The 27,662-nt window shown below is 28.3% G+C and overlaps 1 long non-coding RNA gene across 2 annotated transcripts; it reads right to left on the bottom strand.

Annotated features, from left to right (window-relative positions):
- Positions 1-493: 493 nt before the first annotated feature.
- LOC142320315 (uncharacterized) lies at positions 494-27,502 on the bottom strand. Of its 2 annotated transcripts, XR_012755343.1 has the most exons (4): positions 27,136-27,502; positions 25,120-25,281; positions 22,742-22,797; positions 494-843 (listed from the first exon to the last, which is right to left on the bottom strand). It is a non-coding gene; the product is annotated as an uncharacterized LOC142320315 (long non-coding RNA). The 2 variants fall into 2 exon arrangements; XR_012755342.1 differs by lacking the exon at positions 494-843 and having other exon boundaries at positions 22,461-22,797.
- Between the last annotated feature and the right edge of the window lie 160 nt (positions 27,503-27,662).

Raw genomic sequence — 27,662 nt, 5'->3', positions numbered from 1 at the left:
GTAATTTTACATGATACATATTTTGTAGCTGCCCATTTACACTACGTTTTATCAATAAAATCATTTTTTTTTAAAAAGGAACATCAATAAACAAAAATGACATTATATTTATAGGAGTAAACTTAACTTTCTTTCCACAACATTTTTTAGATTTAGCAGAAATACCACGACGATACTCCGACAACCCAAATACATATATATCATGAAACTCAACTTCACCAATTGCGTCTGTAATTTCAATGATCAGAATATAATATTTATCATAAGAGAAAAATTAATTTTTAAACGATTAACAATTTAAAAAAAAAATCAACCATCATCAATTGAATGATTGTCACCACCACCAGAACATTTATATAATGAATTACCAATAATAATAAAATTCTAAGTGTGACAAAAACGATGAACTTAAAATTTATTTATTTACTAGCTAGACCAACTACAGAACAACTTTTAATACTTCACAACCACACAATTTTATTGTCAATTTCCGTTACAGTACTGATTATTAAAGCATTTATACTGAAAAAATAAGCTGTACTAACAAAAAGTCAATAGAAACAATCTTGTTGAGCCGTGGCACAAGATTAAGTGTTCACAATTTCAGATCAAACCAAAGTCCAGCATCCTGAAAGAGGGATCCGCAAATCAACCTCTCATCGCATTTAACTGGACTTAGCTGAGAAATAAAATTTTATGGGGATAGATCTGATCTGGACCCCACGTAGATGTCAGGAGTAGCCGAACTCGGTGGGGCCCTACTCCAGTCGGGATTCACCGCAAATCAGACAAAACCATTCTACTGATTAACAACCAGCCAAAAGCACTCAGCAGTTTTTTTTTCTGGAACAAAGATCTAGATTGTGAATTAATTTTTTGCCTAAAATATTATATGAGTAGTTTTTAATTATGTTTTTTCATATCACAAAACACACAAATCCAAACTAAGGATAAAATATGTGATAACTTTTGTATTCTTTTAATGGTTTAACAAATAATTTTATAATATTTTAATTATTTTTTATGTCGATAAGAAAATATAAGTGAATAAAAATAAGAAATTAAGAAAAGTGGTAAGGATAAAAATAATTTTTAAATTCATTATTACAGAAAAGTTTAAATTTTATGCTCGATACCAATTCCAGAAAAGTGGAGAAACTACCTTTTTTATTTAATTATTACTTTAATCACAGTTAAAAAGATTGAAGAAATAAAACGCAAAATTCATTGACAATTATAAAGTATGTAATCCATAATATTACAGTTTCTCAACTTGTTCTTAATAAATTCAAAAGTAATCATTCAAAGAGATTAATTTCAACAAACAGAAGATCTATCAGGGAGTTGTTATTATCGCTAATCTATTTAATGTGCTTAAAGAGTAAATAACATATCTCAATAACAGTTTATAAGAATGTGTACCACGTTTCAAGGATAATGTTTATTATTCCATGGGCTATCCCATGTTACGAGTACTTATGTATATGGTTTTTTTTTGTTGCTATTGCGTCAATAACTTGGACATTATCCAAAACAGAAATCCTACAATTATGGGTTTTACCTAGTTTTGTAATATAATTCGGTGTATATTTGTTACAAAAATTCTTGAATTGTAGTAGTCGCTTACTTAAAATTAAATTTTTAAAAAGTCGTAAAAACAGACCGACTATTTATGAATGCATAATTTAATAGATAAATAAATAATAGCTGCTGTCTGTAGTGAAAAAAAATTAATGAATATTAAGAAAACTTCTATCGATAAAATTGTTGCTTTTAGAATATTAAGATTTTTTACTAACAGTAATGGTTCGTATCCATGATAATTTTATATATAGGTTGATTTTTACTTCCTTGTCCGAAGTAAAGGAAGTTTTGCGATTGCGAAAAATAACGGATTTCAGATTTCAACGGAAATATCCATTTTTACCATCCCTGAATCCATTTTGAGTAGTTTGAGCGTAACGTTTGTATGCACGTACGTACTTAATATTTCGTATATAACTCAAAAACGATTAGCCGTAGGAAGTTGAAATTTTGGATTTAGGAGTGTTGTAACATCTAGTTGTGCACCTCCCCTTTTGATTGCAATCGACTGGACCAAAAGTTCCAAAATAAAAAAAAAAATGGATTTTGGATGTTTTTAACTGTAGTAATAAGCCCTCTTTGAGAGCTTTTCAACGATATGTCATAAGTGGTACTTATTTTCATTGGTTCCAGAGTTATAGCCAAATGAAATTTTAATTAATGAAATATTTGGATCTTACATGGGGAAGGCAGATCGGTTTGAATCAGACTTCATCTCTTTTTTTTTAAATTTAAATATATTAATTTATTAATAATTATTAACCTCCGATTGTAAAAAATGTACAATAAATAATAATTCAATAACAATAAAAAAAAAAAAAAATGAAAAAATACCAGACGTTTTTAATGAAATAAAATTTTATGTACTTTTCATTTAAAAAAAAGTGTATATGTAATTTAATAGGTGTACAAGGAAGTAATGTGGTGTCCGCATCAGATTCTTTTTCTACTTTACGAGATCCATATTACAATCAGAGTAATCTACATGCGTACACACACACACACACACACACACACACACTCATTCTATATAATAAAGTTACACAAATCTTACATAACTTTCTGTTCTAATCTTTTTAAGAATTTCAGTTTAGAAACGCATGAGAAGGTTTACGCATAAATATTTTATATTTACCCGTTATCTTGTACATGTAAACCTACATTTAGACTTTTTCTAAGTCGCTCAAAATAAAAGGAGTTTCTGTTAAAATTTTCTAATGATACTCAAGTTCAAACCAAGTCTATCATAAATTCTCTCCCTCAGTATGTTTTATAGAAATTTAATATTTCATTCAAACTTAAATAGATTCGAGAAAGAAAAACGATTGAACGCGTTACTTATACGATCATTCATAATTCGTATTAACATGCTACACTAGTGGTATAATAGTCTCGTCCCATTTGTTTGGCTGTTTTTTTTTTAAGCCTGTATGTAAATCGTTGTAACTGCGACTCCAAAGTGGCTGCCTTGATTTTTAAGAAATAGATAGCAAATTATCTATCTAGATTGTTCAAGTGAAGTTAGGTGTGAAAAGAGTTGAGATAATACGATGGACGGTTGGTAAGAAATGGAACCATATGACGCTATATTTTCCAAACTAAATATAGTTTGATATTCATCGCATGAAGAACAAAATCTAAATGCTGAAAAACAAAGTATGAAGCTTTTCAAAAAGGTACGTATGATAAAAATACTATTATACGTACGAGTATATTACGGTTTCTGAAAAAATGTTATGCGCTTATAATAGTTTTAATGAATTTATAAATTAATAGGTCTGAAAATTACCATTAAAATATATGATATAAATTCATAACCCTGGAAATTTAAAAAAAATTGAGTGTCGAGAAAAAATATTATAATAAAAAAAAAGATTTCATATTTCATTAGTTTTACCAAAATTAAAAAAAAAATGTATATATTATTGAATAAAATATTAAATTACGTTTTTCTAAATCGATGCTAAATAGCGTTTTAAAAAATTTGCAAAACGTTCTAAAAATTGTTTATTTAATATTGTAATAGATTTCAGTAATACTGAATAATTTCCAAGACAAAATTTATTTACAATGAAGTTCTTTCTTTATAAAGTGTTTTTACTAAAAGACATTTCAGGAACTAAATGATAAAAAAACTGTTCATAAGCAAGGGATGACCTCAGGTAAATTTTGAAATTTTATACATCATAAGTTTGAATAAAGATAATACTCAATTCATCCAATAATTCTTATTAAAAACGATAAGCGTGTAGGAGTGATAAGACTGATAAAATTTAATTTTTATTATAGTTAAGCTCGGTTACTTTATGAACGTTTTGAATTAGTTTAGATTTATTTATAAAATAATATTAATTAAATATTTGCATAGAGATTATCACCAATTAATTCACAGCCAAATAAATTATGAGGCAGCTGCAAACTGGAACACTTCAAGAGAGTGATTACAGTACGGAAGTACAAATTCGATTCGTAGGCAAAGATATGCTTACATTGAAACCAAAACAGTTTCGGATCTTCGTATAAATCCTTAAAAATCATTTTTAAAAACGTAGTATAGAGTTTTTTTTTTCACAAAATCACAATGAGATGTATAAACCGAAAATATCGATTTGAAAACAAACTAAAATGTAATCAGTTACACGATTTTACCAGATTCAATTAGAGTTGATTTAATTCCCTTTTTACAATCTGTTAGAATGTAAAAAATATTTTCAAATTTTCATAATAATTATGTATTTACTTGCAATATATTTTTAAGCTTATTAAAAGTAAATCGGAAAATGAAACTGATCGTTTTAAATCGTTAGTAAAGTATGTTAAAATGAAAACGCTCTGATATGGACACATATGACTTCTTTGTACGCCTATTAAATTATACATTCAAAGATTTTTCAAACTACATAAAATTTTATTTCACTAATAACTTCTGATTTTTTCTATTGTTATTGAATTATTATTTATTGTAAATTATTTTACAATCAGATATTAATAATTATTAATAAATCAATATATTTAAATTTAAAAAAAAATGTAGAAAAAGGAGATGAAGTCGGATTCCGAACCGATGTGCCTTCCCGTTGTAAGATCCAAATATTTCATTAATTAAAATTTTATTTGGCTATAACACTGGAACCAATGAAAATAAGTACCACTTATGATTTATCGTTGAAAAGCTCTCAATGAGGGCTTATTGCTGTAGTTAAGAAAAAGTCGAATTTTCTTGGGTAGGCTTTTTTGGACACTTTTGGTCCAGTCGATTGCAATCAAATGGAGAGGTGCATAACAAGATGTTACAACAGTCCTAAATCCAAAATTTCAACATCCTATGGATAATCATTTTTGAGTTCGAGATACGTACATACGTCACACCAAAACTAGTCAAAATGAATTCAGGGATGGTCAAAATGGAAATTTCCGTTGAAATCTGAAAATCGAAATTTTCCGCGATCACAATACTTCCTTTACTTCGTGCAAGGAAATAAAAAGAATCTTATGACTATTAATAATTATTATCTTACAAAAATAATATATTTATATAACCTAATTAATGGTTAAAAAATTAATTTGTTTAATTTTTTAACCATTAATTAGGTTATACATGTTCTCATGTATAACCTAATACATGAGATGATTATCAATCATTATCATATTATCAATCATAATACATGATTGTTCTGAACATTAAACATGTTCTCGGTTATATAAAAATGAAAATTCATATTTTCGTTGTTACTCCTGGATGTTAATCCGTTTTCAGTTGAACTTGTAAGGCTGAGTAGTCCCATTCAAATTACGGCTAGTATATAACACTTTCACTGGATGTTGGTGAACCCATCTTGGTCAAAAACAGATTTTTTTTCATTTTCTCGCTTTAATTTTGCGCTAGTAAAAATTAATTAGAACATAATTTTAATCTTCATAAAATGTTGAAAAACATTTCTTCACAAAATCTGCGTAAAATATATTTTAGTAAATTTTATCATTGGTATTCTACTACGTCAGAAGATACACATAGGCCTACATCAATGCCGTTGTAATTATGTTAACACATCTAAAAGTAAAGAGAAGAAAATAAAATATCAAAAATAATTTCATGAAATGAAGAGAAAATGGAGAACCGTTTGATTATTTTTTTTTTACAGCAGGATTTCTCATACAGGTAATGCCAGAAAGAACTTTGCGAATATTAAACTAAATTTAAACGTCTGCAAGTTTTCTTCAAAATCATGTCTTACCATTTTCATCCAAAGAGTTCAGAAAATAATTACATAACTTTTTCATGAAAATTCAATTAATTTTATAAAATCTGCACTTTCTCAAAACCATATCAAATTTATTATTGTAGATTTTAGCATGTCTTTTCTTTGTGCTGATTCGACGTATTTCTTTAAAGAATGTTCAGCATTTAATTTTTAATTAGTCTGTATAAATTTGAGATTTATTAAATTTATTTTTTTTAGCCTCCGGAACCACAGCTAGGTATTGCTTCAGAGGATGAAATGATATGGCATGGAAATAATACTGTAGCATGTGAAAATGCCATGTCCCGGGTTCGAATGTGCGATTCGAACCCGGGACCTCCGGATGAAAGGCCGAGACGTTACCATTCGTGCCACGGAGGCCGGCTGATAATAATTTTCATGCTTTATTAAAGCTAAATTAAAACTTACTACAAAAGTAATTTTTATGAACATAGAAACTGGTACATTTTTATTACGCGGGGGAAAAAGTAAATTATTAATAAATCTGTCACCGCTCATAATATTACCTACGTGTAAACTGCATTACCATCAATTTAAAAAGAATTTGTTATGCATGCGTGTTTAAGTACACATAAATTATTCTAAAAAAAATGTTAATGCTGTAATAAGAGAAAAATAAACATTAATAACAACCGATTCAATATTGATAAATGAAACCGATTTTGTAACGCATGCATATATATACGCATACATAACATCTGTATCTACATACATAAAAGAACAACAGCAAAAACTACTGAAGATAAATTGGTAAAAAATTGTACATACGTTTTTCTTACGGTGTAACTGGACAATAAGAAAGGAATTTTTGAAATTCCGAGTTTAAATGGTTAAAATGGAGTATCAATGAAATTTACTATTTTTTTTTTTTTTTTAATTTCTTAGTAACAAATAAATATATCAAATTGAATTTTGTTGTGTTCATGTGAATATCTAAAAAAAATTCTAGATTTTCGAAATTCGACCTTGAAAGGGCTGAAGAAAGATAAAACATTTTGATCAATGATTGCAAATTTTCCCCATTTCCGAATATACTGAACGATATTCACTAGATTTGGGCCTGCAAATACTCTTCAGATAAATATTTAAAAACAATTTTCAGGTTTTTTGGATTTCGATTTTTTAAGAGGTGCTGGTTGCTCTTGCCTCCGGTTACTTGACTAAAAAACATAATAACAAAAAAATGATCGCGACGGTTAACGCAAGTAACCATATAGCGCAGGCGAAGCCGTGGCGGGGGTTCTAGTGTGTGTGTGTGTATATATACACACACACACACAAATATAATCGTACAATAACTTCGGCGATGAGTTTTTTAAAAACAGCTTCATAATAAAGTAAAAAAATAAATGAAAGATAATGTTCTTATTTTATTCTCTTACCACTTCTGTTAAACGATGAGATTTCACCTTATTAATAAAATTTTTATAAAAACCTACAGAAAATTCCGCTATTTTGATTACTTTTAGATCGAAATTAACTTTAAATCCGTGTAAAATGTAATAACTGCAGCACTGTTAACATAAAAAAACCGGATGTGAGAAAAAATTACTTATTAGGCAATTATTACATTATATTTTTAGAATTATCTTTATGCTCTGCGAATAAAATTAAAGAAATTAAATAAAATATCGTAATCAATAAGAAAGGAAAAAAATGATGGAGATATAACAAGAAAGTTTTCCATGTTCTACTGTAATTATGAAGAAACTTAAGCTTCAAACATATCGGTAGAAGTCAGTATAACGCGACTGATATAATCGGACCAAAAGTATCATAACCTTTACATAAGCTACAGGTAATCTCAAAAGAACACCAAAAGAAATCTAATAGGAAAGCAAAAAAATTTAATAAAAATTTAATTTAATCAAGGTAAAAAATTAAAGGTATTAGCTCTTACTTTCAGACTGATATCCTCAACCAAACTATAAGGGGAAAAAACAGGAAACAAATTTCATTCAAAAAAAATTGAAAGAAATCGCTAACAAACTAATCAATAAAAAAAAAGCGTAAGAAAATAATAATCAAAAAAGTCTCGATCAATTATATTCTAAAATTATTTCCCAATTCCACAATTTAAAAAAACCCTGAAATTTTACTGAATCTTATTTGAAATCAGAAAAAACTGAAGCATATTTACTTAAATACGGACAAAGAAAAGTAACTAAAATTTTTAATTTTTTGAAAAAAATATGAAACTGGAATAATGGTTTTCGACCATTGGATACTTACATGTGTTCCTAAGAATAAATACCATAACGTTTAGCGATCTGAAAAAATGAATTGAAAATCTTAACTAGAAAAAAAGTCAAAGTCTTGTAATTAATTTAATTCTTTGACAAGGTTAAGTAAACTTTTATTTCTTCGGTAATGTTGCATTAAAAATGTTGCATTTAAAATTGCAATAGAAAGATTACAGAATAGTACTGCGGGAATAATCTAAACATTGCTCATTAATCAATGGTAGCAACATAGAAGATACGTTCTGTCGTAATTAGGTGTTGTGATGTCACGAAACTCCTGCAACCATTATATTTTATTTCATCACAGTTTATTGTAATACGTATGTAATTATACTTTGTATATTTGCTGATGAAATTGAAACTTAATAACTCGCTTCATAATAATAGTAAAAATTCGAGTGTGGTTTTATTTTACACCCCGATCATTTCTGTATTAATCTAAACGATTTCTCTTTAATATACTGAAGAAATGAACCCGTTTTTACTAATTTTTAAACTAACTGGAATTTACTCTCAATTTAAATGCCCATAAATATTCGAAAAATATTTCATATTAATTACATAATAGATAATCTTTTAACACTTTCTTCGCTTGTAGGTAAAACCTACATTGTAGTCGGTCTTTATTATTTTTTTTTCACAGAAATTGAAAAGGTAAAAAAAAAATTATAAAAGAAGACAAACATATAAGCTATTATTTGAATTGTAGTGGAGGAAGTCTCTAAACCGGAAATGATTGTAGGAATTTCAAGAATATAAAATAATAATATTTATTTCAAACTGGCATCTACCCAGCCCACAAGATTGGGATGAAGTGTATATGATTATTCATGAAAATTTAACATTTTGAAACTACGGTATGTACAATCAGTAGCATTTCTTATAATATTTATTTTTTTAAATAAAATAAATAAGTAGTTGCCTCTCAAAGGGGAGGTTGTGATTTCAATTCTTTTTTGAATCAATCTTGGCGAAAGTTTAATCAAAGTTACAGTACTGATTGAAAATCCAAAAATAATTTGCTGTAAATCGGTTGTCAAATACCTGACTCAAAATAAAAGTCATTCCTTAAGCGTCACAACCACTTTCCAGAAAAAAAAATTATTCCATTACTATGCATTTTTTGTTTTATTCTAAGTAGAGATTATCCTTAAATAAAATTTCTTAAAATGATCAGAAGAATTCACTTCATTATTTGAAAAACACTAAAATGTAATTTAAAAAAAATTTAGAAAAATGGTTTTAAAAACTCCTAATATACAATCTACTTAAAAATATCAAAATTAAAAGTGAATTGAAATACTATGATTTGTCTTTTATTATTTTTTAAGGGTTTTTTTTCTATAAAAAAGGTTTATCTTTATGTTTTACTTAAAATAATTCCAACAAAATAAAACTAAAACTGCATGAAAAAATGTAAAAAGAAATGCAAAAAGTACATATAAACTTGTGTCTGGAAATGCATTGTTTTGAAGTTATGGTATCGAAAAATGTTGTCCTTATTTCTGTTTCAAACACGAAGTATGCTGTATTAGAATTCTTGGGACTCAAATTATAAGATAAGATGAATGGTTTTATATTTTATTTAACACCCTTAAAAAAAAATAGTTCCAGAATTATATTCAATATTTCTGAGAAAATTGTGGACCATTAAAAAAGTAATCATGAAGTACTTTTTCGGTTTAAACAAATAAACAATAAACAAATAAAAATTTGTAGAAAATTTAATTTAATAAAAAAATAAATAATAGAAAATTTTCTTTTTAAAATACAAGACCACTAAAACACGCAAACAAATATTACAACTTGATATTCAAGAACATCAGATTCGGTTGATTATTTCAGCTATCCTTGGGTAGAATTTAAATAATTAACAATTAGGACAAATATAATAAAACTACACTAACTGGCTATTAAATAAATAGAAAACAAGATTACGCTCAAAAGCTGCTGCTTAAAAATGTTCGTAGTAAAATTTTTACAACAAATTTGACAATAAAATGTTTTTGAAAACAACTATATTACATACAAGTTACATTTGTGAGTTGTATATTGAACTAGGTTTAGCATAAATACTCATGTAAATCTCATTCTAAACTGTACCTTAGATAAGACAAATTATTTATATTTAGTTGGTTTAATATTAGTAATGTTGCTTCGTGGTTGAGTGAAAAATCAAATGACTTTATAGTAACAAAGTAGTAATAATAATAATATTAAGTACTTTATCTATCGGTTTCTTTTGTTTTAAGTAGGAGTTGAGTTCTAACAATTGTATTTGTTTTGATTGACTTAGATACAGTTTTTTAATATTAAATTGTCTATTAGTTAAAAAGAGGGTTTTAGAGCCAAAAAAAAAAAACATTTTTTGGCTCTATTTTTTTTTTAATTTACAATCTTTTTTATTTTTTTTTTCATTTAAAAAATAATATCTAAAACCAATAATTTTACCCTGAAAATTGTATCCTAAATATTTTAGTATAGCATTATTTTATTAAAATAATTCAAGTTTTTGCTAACTCTCTAACTCCAATGCGTTTCCAAATAGATGTTTATATGCATTTGGTTTTAATCATTTTTGCTATAAAGAGATTATTCACTTTATAAGAGGAATACCATCTCCTTCCACAGTTTGGTAAAATAGTGTACTCAGAGCATCTGATATTTATTTTCATAATGTAAATAAAGAATATTGTAATATATAATTACACAATACAGAATTAAAATACGAACTTTAATTTAATACTAAATAAATGTAAAAAAAAAAAAATATAAGAAAAATAAACAAGTTATACAGATAAAAGAAGTATATAATTAGGCCTCCCATACAGACATAATGTTAACATCCATTGACAAGGAACTTCCTTCATTCAATTTTGATAAGGATATAAAGGATTATGAGGGTGAATGGTTGATATTCCTGTCAATCTTACTGTTTTCATATGTCCTCTCCCCTAACTCATGTTTCTCTCATCTCCTACACTCATTGATACACTCCACACAACATAACTCCTGGCGCCATTACTTCAATCAAATGATAAAGAGCTTCCTCATTTCTAACAATGAAAGTTACTTTATTGAGTAGAGTTCTATTAATAACACTCAATAAATTAAAGAATACATTTATGTTCTCTCTTCTTTTGTTTAATAATTTATTTTTAAAAAAAACAAAAAAAAAACAATGTTTAGTTATTGAACTTACTTCCCAGACGTTGAAGTGCTGACTTTTTTTTATAATTCATAAAAAACTTAATTAAATTATCCAGCAGTCTACTTGGATAGATCAAGAAGAATGAAATTAAAACATTATTTTTGGATGCTGGAGCAACATCCAAAACTACATAATTATAAAATGGACATAAGAGTAGGTTTAGTTAAAGGCTCTAAATTAATAATAAGAACAGACACAGTTAGTACATGAAGATACTAAATAACCATAAAATAAATCACATTTCAGAAAATGTTAACAAAAATTATTTGGGTATATATTTAAGTATAAGTGATGCTAATTATGAATAATATGGGACAGTATTAAATAAAATAGAAATTCTAATATTTACATATGTTTATATAATTAGAATATGTTACCTAGAGTTATGATTTATTCTCTCTTAAAGTTACAATTCTATAAACTACAGAACATAACTATCATGTAAAAATACTTAACTACTAACTATAATTGAACATATCATTTTTTGAATTATGAGAAAGGATCTTATTATGCTTTTCTGATATTTTTATTTTTAATGAATATCTGATTATGTAAAAGAAAGACTTTTGGATCAAAATTAAATGATCTTCTTTATTAAAATATATACATATTTATCTGTCAAATTAAAAAAAAAAATAAAAAATACTAATTAAGTAAACTTGAATTTTATGTTTTCTTTTTTTATCATGCATTCTTTTAAAATAAATACTAAAATATTTTTCAATTAAAACCTTAACAATTATCTTTTTTAAACAGACTTCAAAAAAATAAGATTCTTAATTTGATCCATGTATACATATATATTTTTTATTTTCAAGAGCTCTCTTCACTGAATGAACTGATGATTATCTTCTACTATGGTAGTTAGCTTGATGTCATTTTGATATCCAAAGTATTATCATGTGAAAATTAGTTGGAAACATGAAGTTAAAAAAGAAAAAAACTCCGCACTTCACAGAGACTTGACTTATTTTCACTACTAGTCTCTCTATATTGTTTCTTTGCATTTCTTTTTAGCCGCAAAACATAGGCAAAGGACCTGTTATGGTCCTCGCCATGTAAGTAACCAACCTTACGGTGGTTTCTTTTTAACAAATTTTTTTATATTGGCAATGTTTCCTTGTAATCTTAATCATATTTTTATAGAATAATAAAATTAAAAATTGTAAAATAAGATAAACTTAAAAAATAGATTCAGAACTACAAAGTAAAAAATTATGCTATTCCCAACATTTTCCTTTAAATTTCAACTTTTTGAAGACAGCACCAAATTAAGGGTTATGAAGTTGTATACTGTCGTTTTTAATTTGGTTGGCACTCTAACTTAAACATTTAAAAAACATGGCGCTAACTGATTTTCCTACACGCATCCTGGGAAATAACAAAGCACCTCTCATTAACTACAGAATAGCACACATATCCTTTCCTGATGATATTAGTGTAACATGTTATGGGCTAAATAAACATCTATTAACCCTTAAAATAAACATATCTTAACCCTTTTTTACTGCATAGGGAGCATGTGCTCTTGGTTTATCTGTGATGTTACATAGTCACAATCCGATAGCTGGTGAGACAGTTGCTTTTTGATTACGTAGTGCATCTTTCTGATCTTTTTGTTTAAGAACTCATTTTCCTACTTACTGGTTACAAAAGAAAGCCAAACTTGGTGGTCATTTACTAAGGATACTATATTAAGTCGGGCCTGTTAAATTTAAAGTTTTAAGGATTACATTATTTTTTTAGCTTTATTACCACTCCTTCCAGTTGTTTCTGAGCTCAAGTTTGAACGGTCAGGAAGAATTTACAGTTAGAACAGTTAGATACCTTGCCTGACAATATAACTGATATTAGCAGAGACATTTTTTGTAACCAAAGTAATTTTTTATAACAATTTTTTTACACCTTAATTCTTAAATGTAAAATTACAAAATATACCAAAGATTTTGCCAGATCTAGGTTACCAGACATCATTATTCTAACTACAGCTTCTCAGCTGGATCAGTAGTCAAGAGGGATTTAGTAAATATCCTAATGATCAGAGTTTAAAAATAAGTATTCAAATAAATAGTACCAATACTTAAGATTTAAACCATGGTTCATCAACAGGACAAAACAGTTTCACAATAGATGAGCCAACATGGTTACTTACTGCTAGAAAGGTTAGGTTTTAGTTTCACAAACAAATTTTGATATTTTGTATTTATCTTATTTTTTTAATAAAAAATAAAAAAAAAGCTAGTGCTGATGTGTCTGACATTTGTATATTAATTTAAAATTAAAATTATACCCTTCCTCTGGAGGTAAATTTCAAATTTATTTTACTTTGTAAAAATTCTTAAATTAGAAATTTTGTGCGATTTAAAATAAAAGTATATGGAAATATAGACAAGTAATTTTTTCATAAAAACTGACTGTGTAACTTAGAAATTAAATAATTATTTAAAATGTTTAAATAATATAAATAATAATAATGTTTACATAATATAAAATGTTTTAATAACTAGCACTTTCTATGCATTTACTAGTCTTGTTTATTAAATGTAATAAGAGTATTAATAATAATAATAATAATAAGTTTATAATAGAGTAATAACGGTGGTCCCGGAGGTTAAAAAAAAAAGGGGACACACACAGACAGACACACATACAAATGCCCTTTATTAGGGTAGGATTTGGTGCTGATTTCGGTGTTGCAAGCTAAAGAATTTTAAAAAGATATTGTTCTTTTGGCATTTATTTTGAAGTCAGTTTTATTTTGTTTAATTTAATTAATAAATTATCTAACAATCTAAAGTATCTTTGGAACAATTGATTTAAAATTAAAACTATACCGTACTTACAAAAATAATAGTCATCTGTTGAAGAGTTTTAGGTAACTAAATAAAATTTGAATTTTTTTCAGACTTGTTTAAAATGTATCGAAACAGTTTTCAATTAACTTACGTCTTAAGATTATTTTATTTTGTAATGGTTCTACATAATGACCATCATTAGACAATTGCATCACTAATTATTGTTACTAATGATGCAGCTTATGTAATTATTTATTTTTATACATTTACTATATAAGTTTTTAATTTTTTTAAATTTGGACTGTAATCACTTGTATCTTTTATTTATAAACTTTGTATTTATGATTCTGCTCTGCTCATATTTTCTATGATCCTGCCTGTGCAAAGACTGAAGCAGCTTTTTTTTATACATGTAATAGCATACTTATCAATTCTAACACGATCAATATAATATGAATTTATTTATTTACTTCAGAAAATCATTCATTTTCTCCTATTTATTTACTTTTTTCCAGTCTTCCAATTTTACTAACAAATATTGCACACATGGAAAAAAGCTAACACATGGACTACATTGAAAAGAAATACAACTTTAGGATTTAAAATTTGATAAAATATAGTAACAGCTTTTTACTCTTTTAATAGGTTTTTTAGACTAACAATAATTCAACTTATTATTAAATATTTTAATATAGTGAATATTTAACGACTTCTTAAAGATTACTGTCTGATAAAAAAGAATGATAATAATTGAAAACTACAACTCAATACATTAAAAAATAAAAAAAGTCTCTCAAATCATAAACAGATTCAAATAATCATAAATAATTGGATAATTTAAATAATCATATGATAAATAATTATAAAATCATTCAATATTACACACACGTTTATATATTTTTAAACTGAAATTATTCATACATAAGAAAACCCGAAAATGTTGATCAATGTTCTACGTGTGATCAGAGCTAACTTCTTTTGTAGAGTTATTTTGGTACAAATCAGGAAGTAAGTAGCATAGTAAAGCTTTAAGAGACATTATTACAGTATACAGGATGTGATTCATCAGAACAAATGTGTATGTTGATCTCTATATTCCTTATACCACACTAGCAGATCATAAACAATGATTAGGGCTTATGTATCTTAATATTTCTTATTTACTTAACCCCCTCCATTTATTCTGTTTTGAATCCTTAATTCTATTCTATATCATCTTATTGTTGATACAGCTGTGTACAACAGTTTTTACATTTTTAAATAAAAAGTGAATTTATTGTTAAAAGAATGATCTTATATAAATAATACTGAAATACAAGAAATATTCATTCAGAAACAAAGACAGATCAAACATAAATACGGACTTCCAAAATACACTATGAAGAATTATTTATTTTGTATACAGGTTGCACGTGTCCATTAATACAAAGTGGACTGAACCTCAATTTTTTATTGAGGTGAGTACATATATATGGATCAAGTCTGAGTTGGACTTGTTTGAAATTATTTTCTGTTCATTTTTATTTTTAACAGTTTGTAGACTATAAAACAGACATTAATTTGCTAATCATTAATAAAATAGCCAAAGTTTGACCTCAGAAGGACAGGATAACAAAAAATTTAATTTGGCTATTGGGTAGGGGGTAAAAAAATATTCCTTTTTTTTTACCCTCAAAAAACAAAAAACTATAACAAAAAGAAAAAATTATAAAAATCAGAGACTCTAGGTTCTTCTATATTAAGCATCACAGTTCTATAAAAGAGGTATAAAAAATATGAGTTTTATTTATTTCCTCCAGGAACAACATAATGACGTTCAATAACAGTTTACTGATGATAGGTTAATTTTGTAGCATATGAAAATGCCAAGCATGACCATTATTTAAATCTTAATTTTAAAGATTAAATCTATTCTTCTACAAGTTTATGAAAACAATAACATTGTCAAACCATAAAATATTAATATTTAAAACCATATGTCACGAACTGCAAAAATAGGTTTTTCTTATTTATTTATTTTTTTAAATTATACAAACTTGTCTAAAATAATTATTTTTATGTTGAGTACTGTTTACCTTTTTTAGCTTCATTTTATCACATGCTGATGTGTTTAGGAACCACTCCATTGTCGATGGACAATAAGTTTTGATAATGGACAATGGGGTTCAATAATTTTGACAATCGAGAGTTCCAAAACACGTCAACATGTGATAAAAGAATGAAACTAAGAAAGGTAAACAGTACTCAATATAGAAATTATAGTGATCTTAGCAGAAAAAATAATAGTAATTATTACTTTAATAACCAAAAAATTGTTGAACATTGAGAATTTTTGTTTTCTTTTTATGGTTATAAATTTCAAAGCAGTTCTCAAAGTTTACAGATATATAACTGGAGTACAGAAAAAACAATTATTGTGGTTCACTGGATTATGTAGTGCAAAAAGGAAGAGAATTGGCTGAACTGACATAGAATTGTCACATAAAGAATCCATGCATTACACTAAACAAAATCAGGCATAACATTCAAAACATCAACAGATTAGGATGATTGCAGGTTTTTTAAATTATTAGAAAACCCATCTTTATTTGATCAGCACTTCTACTAATCAAATTGCACGACTACACTGAAAAACTACTGGACAGAAAACAGTCACTGTTGTTAAAAGACAGGTTTCTAAAGTGTTAGTGATGTTCTAGCTTTTCAGGTCCTAACATCCTTAGCGCAAGGAACATAACAAATTCAGACATGTACTGATAGAACCAATAATAGGGAAAAAGAGATAACTATGGATAGTGTGGTGGCATAGTTAAGGAAAATGGGTGGGTAGTATGGTGAGAAAGAATCTATCCTATCAGTGTAGGTTGCAATAGTTTAGAGCAGTGCTGCCCAACCTTTTTACGACTAGGGGTGCATCTGAATGATTACAAAGGTTGCGCAGGCGCCTGAATTCATTTCAACTATCTCCACACTACTGCTGTTACTAACAAAATCAATAATTATAAAATTATAATGATGAAAACATTTGAAACAAAAATCAATTACATTTACTCACCACATAATTAATATGAAATCTGACACTGCATGCTTGCTGCAAGTTGAGGAAAATTTGGTGTGATGCTGGAATAAGCTGCTCTTAACGTGTCATCAAGATGGGAGTCTGTCAGGTAGGATTGGTACTTGTTTTTGATGATGTTTATTGATGAAAATGCAACTTCACAAAGATACGTTGAACCAAAGAATGAATACATTTTCAGTGCAACACTAAGGAGAATGGGCTATTCTTCTCTCTCCACCAGAGTCCATATATTGCTGCACATTGCATATTAGAATTTTAAAGAAAGGTCTTGAAAATTTAAAATTTCCATTTCTAATTCTTCAATTTTATACTTTCCAAATATTTCAAACACCCAATTTCCAAGTTCACTAGTGTCACGAAAGCAAATGGATTATTGACAAAATATCATTGGTTCAAGTACTGAAAACTGGCTAAATCTATTGTCAAATTCAAACACAAGAGTTTCACAAGATGCTTGGCATAAGAGGAAAGATCAGACTTGCCGTCATTTACTGTTTTTATAATGATTTGAAACTTGGAAAGTGTGAAAGGGAATTTCTGTTTAAATGTGTAATCCATAACTTCACTTTCTTTATAAACACATTTATAACACTTATCATATATAAAATACTATGATATTTCCCTTGCAATTCGAGAATTAACGCATTTAATTTTGAGGTGATATCTGCCAGAAAGTGTAAATCTCAAAGCCATGATATATCATCAAGTTCATGATAATATGGTTTGGGAGATGATTTAAAAGTCTCTTATTTCATCAGACAGCAAAATCGTTCCAATGTTTTACCCTTACTAAGCCAGCCTATATCTGCATGAAGAATTATGTCACCATATTGAGTATCTGATGTATTCGAAATATTTCAAAACAATCAATGACATGTAGAAGACAATCTGATATAGTTCACCAGACGAGTTAAAACTTTCATGACATGATCAAACTTTTAATCTTTTGCGCATAAAACTTCCTGGTGGATAATGTAATGATAAGAAATAAATTTTGGAAATGATTCATCCTTAGCACAAAGAGATAGAAATCCATTCATTATTCCTACTAGTCATAGAAGGCTCCCCATCTGTTGTTATAGCAACAAGCTTTGAAAGTGGAAAGTTACTATCTTTGTCAAGTTTAAGGAATGCATTAAGTATGTTTACTCCCCTCGTTTGTTCATGAAGTGGCAACAGTTTGACAAACTTTTCCTTTACTGTGTGTGAAATCATAGAACCCCATTCTAATAAATTCATACAACTTGGCAACAACAGACATGTCAGTACTTTCATCAAACTGGAGTGAAAACTATTCACATAATTGTAAATCCTGATGTAACTAAGATTCAAAATTATTAGAAATATATTCCACCTGCCTAGCAAAAGTTTGGTGAGATAATTGTAGACCTTTGAAGGAAGACATAAGTGCAGATTTATCTTTGTGACCTTCGAGCAGAGATTCAGTGACACTGATCATTGCTTCTCTTACTACTTCCCAATTGCTAAATGATTTTTTCCTTTTAGTTAGTACATAACAGATTTTGTAAGAAGCTTCTGTCAAGTTACAGGTATCCTGAACAGGTTTCGTAAACATGAATTTTGCAATTGTAATTCGGATTTAAGGGCTCTTTGTGTTTTCTCAGTTCAGAATACACAGGAAATTCGTTATTTAACTGTTTGTGATTAGTTGCTCAGCATTACTTCTTTTTGAAACAGACACACTAGCATTACACAATAAATACACAGATTTTGCCTTGTACTCAATAAAACAATATTGGTTCTCCCATTCACTGTTAAAGTTATAAGTTCTTTGCCTTTTACCCATGTTAAGACTACACTAGATATTATGTTAAAATAATATATAATAATTTAAAGAACTTCAATTTACATGTGGAATGTATAACATATCACAACAAGAGACAACGTAATAAATTGTACGAGCAGAACATAGGCCTACTTCACTTCACGATTATCAAGTCATACCGAAGTTAAAATACAAGAATTGGATGGCACTCAGTCAGAATAGTCAAAATGTGTCAAATTCATCTCCTTATTGGCTGAAGACTTAATTATGTTGAAAGATAGAAGCTCATTGGTTTTTCTAAATAACATAAAATTCACTGGTCACACCCACATACAAATTAATTCAAAAATTCTATCTCACAAGAAACATCTGCTTCTATTTTAGGATCAAGTTAAAATTTATTAAAATAGCTGTTAGGAAATACAAATAAAAAAGGGACTCAGTTTTACCAAAGAATGTCAGTTTGAAATTTATTAAGAAGAATGCTAATAGCTTGAGTGGAGAGCAGACCACCAAATGAGTGATAATTAGGTAGTTTGTTCTGTCGATCTAGACCCCCTGCTTGGAGGGTCTTATATCTACTTACACCATTACAAATAAAATGAATTTGACAACAGCAATGACAGAAATTAACACGTGTTACAAATGCCGACAGAATTACTTCTGTTGAACTACTGGAAAATATAATGGCTAAAATGTATTTTTTATATCCTTTTTAAGATGTAAAATATAACGTTATTCTGAAACGTGATTTAGTATTAAAAATTGGCAAATGGGCATGAGCGCCAAAAGACAAAATGAAGGGCATCATGGTGTCCACGGGTCCAGGGTTAGACAGCGCTGGTTTAGAGTTTTGTTCAGCAACCATGTGTGTAGTTACTCAATGAAATACTCCATTACCATTTGTTTGTTGCAGCCAACTGGTTCATTACTATGGACTCCATAATTTGTCCACAAATCTAATGCATGCAAATGCATGTACTGTATGTACATGCAATTATTGATTACAATTCTAGATGAGCGAAAAAAATTGCATGATTATTGTCTTAGAATTTATGTGAGAGTAGACATGCTTAAGGAAGTATGGTAGGATTTAATTGTATCCGGATATTTTGTAAAGCTAAGCTACCTAGATCACTAATAGGTGGGATAAATAATTCTAATAATAATTCTTTATATAACTACAATCACTTTGAATTCATCATTCTGAATTCCCTGTATATCTAGACAAACAAGAAGAAATTGATTATATTCAACAATCTACTTTAACATGAATGAATAATATAAAAGAAATTTTAATGACTAAAAATCTAATATATTAAATCAGTAAAAAAAAATAATTTCATGATTTCTTTCTCATAATATTTTAAAGCACTGTCATTTAATGTAGCTATCAAAAATAAATTTTATTTTAAATGTTTGCACATTGCAAAATAATATTACAGGAAATTTGTAAATATTTTTTATACCTAGATGATGATGCAATGGAATTGTACAAAACTCACAAATTGTCTGGAATACTGATTACAGAATTCGTGGTTTTTAAAAAAGTAATTTAAAATCTAATAACATCAGTGATGTTTAAATAATTAAATTATCAAATATGAAAAAAATAATAAAATAAAAAAACCTAATTTCTCTGCCAAATTGCAAAAAGCAGGTACAAAAATTAATACTTTGAGTCACAAAAACATTTTCATGCACATGTTCCAACAAGTGGCAACCTTCAAAAAGACAACGTGTTTAACATACCACATTATTGTACAAGATATAACAGTTGGAATACACACACTGGAATACAAACTTCTCATTGGAATAGAGTGAAAAAGAAAGAACTTTAAAAACATATTTGTGTTAAAAATTTTGCATCATATTCTATACAAGTTTGAGAAATTTTAAATGTTTCAGCATGATTCAAGAAGAATATTTGAGCAGCTTGCAGTCATTTTAAAAGGAAAGAATATTGATTGATGAAGATTTCACAACTGGATGATTTTACACTTTAGTAGACAGTTATAACATTATTGTTGTTCATGACGATCTTCACTTAACTGTCTGAGAAATTGCTGAGGCAATCAGTAATAGACCACGCCATGCATTTTTAATAGAAAAACTCATGGCATCACATATTCACAAAATTTGTGCCACTTTTGTTGGCTGATGATCAGAAAGAGAACATGATACAATCAGTGTAGACCTTCTTGATCATGTCAATGCCACTGAAAACTTTCTGATAAATAATGTGACAGGAGATCAGATTTGGTTTACGGCTACGATGTAGAAACCGAGATGCAAAACTTGCAGTGGGTGGTGAAAGGATAATCCCAACCAAAATAAGTCTGCATGAGTTGGTGAAACATGTAATACTGATGTTTTTTAACTGGAACAGGTTGGTCCATTATGAATTCATTCTACTGGGTCAGACAGTTAACAAGTAATTCTACATGGAAAGTTTATGATGTTTGAAAAATACTGAACACAAAGAGCTCTGAGCTGTGGAAAAACTAGTGTTGGATTTTTCACCAATTACAATGTGCCAGCTCACGTCACCTCTTATCAACCAACCATTAACTGGAAAAATATGGGACAACTACTGTGCCTCACCACTTTATTCTCTAGACTTACTGGTTCCAGCAGACGTTTTCTGATCGATTTGAAAGGATATAATTTCAAATCGTAAACAAAAAATTAGATACAAGAGCTGCACATCATTTCTAAGGAAACCTTCCAAAAAAGGAAGAAATGTTAAGAGGGTTCACTGCCATAGGAAAGTTACATTAATAACATTTTTATTACACAAGTTGGTATTTTTTTGAACACACTTTGTACTTTTTAAATAAAATTATTTTTAGATTTAGCAATCAATAAGCAATAATAAATGGCTTGAATGATGAATCTATTTAATACTATACATTTATAAATAATGCGGAATCAGATTAGTTTATATACAAATACCTAAAATACCATACAAGTCCATAAATTTGGATAGAACACATCCAGATCCACATTCAGACCAGTTGCAGGAAATTTAAAAGAACTCTGAAGAAAATTAATGAATAGAAATAAAAACCTCACTTGGGAATGATATATACTCAATTAATTTATTATAAAACCACTGCTACTGTTTTTAAATTAAAGAAGAGTGAATGCATTTTCTGAAAATTCCTTATTAAATTAAATGTAAACGTTCCATAATGGTACTTGAAGCTAGATTTGGATCTGCACACAGAGTTATTCAAAAGAAATGGAACTGGTTAGTGATTCAAATTTATAACTAATTACTAACAGTTTTGCACATGCAACAATTTAATAATGATGGAAACTGTATCAGTCAAGTATGTGCAAAACAGTGTTTTTTATTGTGCAGTCATGATGTCCAGTGATGATAAAAATGTGATTTTAGGAGGGAAACAACAAACATGATTTGGGTTTTATCTGTAATTTGATAAAAACATCCACACTTAACTACTCATAATAGCAAAAGGCTCCAATACACAGAATCTAAACTTAGAAACAGTGCAATTTGTATTTATTGCAAGCTCTTGCCATACAACAAAACGTAAACATAAGAGAAAGTGTGAGTGCTAAGAGTAAGGCAAGAGATATTTTTATTCAAAAAATAAAAGATAAATTATGATGTTAAAAAAATTTTACAAAACTATTTAACATTTGAAGGATATCAGGGAACTTATAAATCTGTTTTTAACATTATGCACGCTAATTATTGGACAGCAAAACTAGGATTTGGTTTAGTATTGGTAACTTAAATTTTGTTACATACTTTGCTGTGAATTATACATCTCGGCAACTGCTTGTCAAATGCTTCATAATAGTCATCTGCAACAAAAGGAAAATTGTTAGATTCAGTAATCCTTGACATGAACAGTGAATATTGCAGTGTTTGAGCAACAAGTTTAACATCAACTACATAACACTACACTGTAGATGAATGTAAACTATAAAAGCACAAATGGGAAATGAGTGAATTAAGGGATACTGAAATGGGATAAGAATAGTGGAACAATGTGTCATCACTTGTTTGAAGGATCTTATGGTTGAATTATTGAACCTGATCACGTCATTAACTCCAGATTTGGCAACGCATTCAAGAGAAACAATTTCAAAGCTTTGCTCATTTGATTCTGGCTAAAATTGTTGCCTGGTATACCCACAATTCTGGCTTTCTTGGCTTAAAAATATTCAACAAAAGTTTTGTCAACATCATTTCTGAAACTATGCTTTCTTCTTAGATGAAGTGCAGACATTGACTAGCACTGTCATTCAGTTCGTGAGTTTTCAAATTGTTTAGGTATCACAGACACATTGAAACTAATGGAGTGGATGTTGGTATAGTGAGTAGTATTCAGTAATTTAAGTTTGTACAAAGACACATTCTTCAGTATCTTTATCGCTAAACTGCTAATTTTTTTCTTTTCAGGGTATGTTAACCAGACCTTTTGTGCTTAATGCTTTAGTATTTAAAATGGTGAATTGTATCACATCTGCATGCAAATGTGACTTTTTCTTTTTTCATTTGAAACCACTTTGAGCAGATTTCATTTATTGAATACACAGCATGAAAATTCTTCCACCTTTAGTTGACAAGTTGGGAATACACTTCTCCTGTAACCATTTTATGAACTTTTCGGAATCCATCAATTTGTGATAATCTCCTTTCTTGTTTGACTTATACATACGAAAAGCATTGTTAATGAATCCTTTATAACAGCTGGCATGAATAATTATTAACAGCAAGCCCTTGGATACTGGTGTTTTCAGCCTGTAATGAAGAAGGTTTGTTGTGTGTACACACCATTTTGGTGTCAGATGACTACTGTGAATGTAGGTTTCCTTTGTATACAAAAATGAAACCTACATTCAACAATCGATCTTCCTTCTTTGCGAAACAGGGAAATTTGTCATAGAAATTTCATTCTTTGGATTTTAATATCATGCCATTCTATGAATATTTTCCAGATGTCTTTTCCCATCTAAATACCATTCTATGTAATACTCTCCTTAAAGATTTTTCACTCCCTTTGAAATTAATTTCACTTTCGCAGGCTTTTTGCATAATTCTCTTCACAGTAGAAACACATTTTTCAGTTACAGAAAATTTATTTAAACACCGTTTTTAAAATTTTATTAAACACCATGTCAAACAAATCTAAATTGCACACAGTACTGGGCCAATTTACACGTTTTCTCAACAAAACAGAGATAGCTTCTCAATCTCATTTGATTTCCTTTCAGTTATAATTCTTTAGACCATTCATTTTGATACTTCTGTCGCTTGAACAACTGTATTCAGCACCTCAGTTTTCCAGTTCCAGCATTGTTTTGTAAAAAGAAATTGTAAACATTGAATGCAATTTTCCTCTCCTGACTATGAACTACTGTAACTTTTCCTCTTAACATGGATATTTTAAAAGAAAATAACTGTATTGAAATATTAAAGATTTATATGACTGAATTTATGACAGAGCCTTAATTAAAAACAACACGAGAAATAGTAAAAATAAATCACCAACAGCTATTCACATTATTACATAAAATATACACCGCAATAAATGTTTCCATAATAATCATTTCTAGAACATAATTACAAGCGATGTGTGGCAAATGATTCTTCACAGTGCAATGATTAGAGTAGATTAAAAATATGTAGATGAAATTCTTAGAATTGCATGATGTGTTTACAAAAATTCATAAATAGCACATTAATCATGAATGATTCTATTATAATTAGTTGCTATACTACAGGAAGCAGGCCTAATCACATCAATATATAATTTAAAATTATGAATGCTGTTTTTTATATATTACTATACCACAAAAGATTTATAGAAAATAAGAATGTTTTTAGTTTGCTTGTCACAGAAGCCAACGCATGCAAAATGCTAGTATATAGGCTTTCAGTCTCTGTACCAACATATGCGCCAGCAAGTCTATATAACTGTAAGGGTATTATCAGCAAAACTGATGAAAATTTGCTTTTTCTTTTAGTAAAAAGTAGTTCAGTAACTACTTTGTTATATAACTGGTTTTGAACTGACTGGGTAGGGTTTTATAGTGATAATAATTAATAGCAATATTTAATTTTATTCTATGGATATTACTTTAAAAGAAGTAATTAGAACACAATATTCAAAAAATCACCATGCTTTGTCTTTTTAATTTTGTTCTCTGCCATGTTTGGTTTATATTGATGTCTCTCTCTTGATTTTTCTTTTGATAAAGCAGGCTGCACTCCATTATTTTAAATTATATTTACAATAAAATATAATTATTAAAGAAAGGATAGTGACTCAACTCACATTCCTGCCAACATTAGTGAACATAATATATTAATTAATTATTAAATAAATTAGCATATATAAATGAATTAAAAAAAATTAAATATTTATATGTAGATATCCCAGCCATGATTGAATTTGATGTGAAAACAAAATCTGTTGTAACATTTTTTATTTTAAAAATAAGTCTACAAATACAACTGAACACCCCACAGTATGACAGCAATAAAATAGAATATAATCACATACTTGATGCATTAGAATTTCCCATCACTAGCCAATGACAGTAACTTACCTCATTTAAAATTCAAATAATCGCTGTTTACAGTACTTTATAGTAACAACAATTTGTTGTTACAAATTATAGTACCTCCTCCAGCATACCAGTTAAATCTTCTGCATCTTTGTTTCAATTCATTCCTAATATTAACCACATGAGGAATATCAACCCAGCAATGAATGTACATACCTAAATTCAATAACCAACATTTAGCATCATTCCTACCCTCTCTTTATTAATGCATCACGTACCATTCTCTTTTAACACGAGTAGAATACAAACTGAGTTGTCTATGTTTTTAACAATTTATTTAATGGTAAAAACATTAGCAGCAATATCCTGTCTCATTCTTCTCATGTTGGTCTTGATGACTGCCGAGTATTTGGTTCCATTCTTCAGCAATTTGCTCTCATTCTTCAGCTTTCTGCCTGTCTTCTTTGAAAAGCTTTCATTCTTCTTTTGCCTTGTGATATTTATCATCCACTTCTTTTTTTTTACAGTCAACATGAAAGATTTTAATCATTTATCAATCCTAAAAATTGATTATTTTGGTCATAACAATTGAGTAGAATAATTTGAGTTTGTATAATTTTTCATATCAACAATAGCTAACAACAATAAGTTTCATAAAAGAGAATAATTCTCATAATTCCACGATCTTATGTGTATGTATTTGCATAAAAAATCTTCAAAATCCAGTTCATCTAACATGTAATAATAATAATTCATATGAGGGTCTTTTTTGACACAGTTTACATAAAATTGTACAAGAAGATTCTTTCTCTCTAATTTACAGATTAATTATTTTTCATGATTATATTTCTCTACAGAATATCCTAACCTACTTAGCAATGCTTCTGTTTTGACCAGTTGACTGACTGAATATTTCTGAAAAACTTGCTTTATGTTCATTTATAATATCAATACTCAAACAAATTTAATTCACATTTATTTTTGACCAAACTAATAGACTAATGATATGAAAAATCAGCGTTGAGAATGGCTACTCCTTTATGCGATAACATTTTTTGACAGAGATCAAATCACACATGTGGTGATCTCTATGGAAATGGACCTTGATGAAATGAAAGCATTTCCATTATTCAACAGAAAGCAATGTTAGACACGTTGAATTATAAGTAATAAGACAACCACATTAGCGCAGTCAAAAGATGCTGCTGTAGGTGTCATGCACCTTTTGTAGTTGTATCTTATCTTACATTAATATTTTTTATTTCTTATCACTTTTTTAATTATTGTTATTTGTTAATTAATTATTGTTATTAAAATTTAATTATTGTTATTTGGCAGCAGGTGAAATCATTGCATCGCTTTCATTTTATTTCACTAGTAAAAAGAGGTCATCTTAAGAAGTTTCCAGTTTTAAATGGTCTTGTATGCTGGCGAGTTCCAGAGGTAAATGACAGGTAAAAACCATTACAATAAAATGCAATTCTCCAGCAACTGCTCTAAGAAATTATTGACTATTTTGTTACTCTACAGGCATCACTACTCTGATAATGTTGTTAAATTTAGTTTATATTCTATATATTTTAATATACATCAATAATTTGCTATTAATAAATAAATCCTACAAACCTGTTGTTAGATCTTTTCTTCCCACTTCTTTCTGTGCTTTCTCTATGATGTCCTTCTAATAGTAATCTGGAAGCTTATAATTAAATATAATAGGGTATTTTTCAACCTCTCCTGCAAATTTAATATTTAGAGTTTGTTAATTTATTCTTGATAATCTATGCCAGATGCATACTACTAGGATACTAAAGTAGCTAGGTGACTGGGAGGTCTACTTCCTTTGATGAAGTGATTTTTGATGAATTACTAATAGGTATGTGGTATTCTATTAAATTATTCCACTGACTTATTGATAGTATGATTAACCTATCAATTTATTTTTAGTAGGTCCATGCACTGATGGCATTGGTGGTGAGAATAAACAAATTAAATTTTTTTCTGTTAAAACAAGTGAAAATTCAATTAAATAAAACACTAATGTTAAACTGTAAATGTAAACATAAATAAAAGCTAAGACATTAAAGATAACTTTTGGATAATTTGAATTTTTGTTGATGTGGAACAAATGTAGTTCCATAAAATCCAGAATA

Source organism: Lycorma delicatula, chromosome 2 (genome assembly GCF_047948215.1).
Source record: "Lycorma delicatula isolate Av1 chromosome 2, ASM4794821v1, whole genome shotgun sequence".
NCBI classification, from domain to species: domain Eukaryota; kingdom Metazoa; phylum Arthropoda; class Insecta; order Hemiptera; family Fulgoridae; genus Lycorma; species Lycorma delicatula.
The sequence above is the reverse complement of the archived record's forward strand: the minus strand, read 5'-3'. Positions and strand labels throughout refer to the sequence as shown.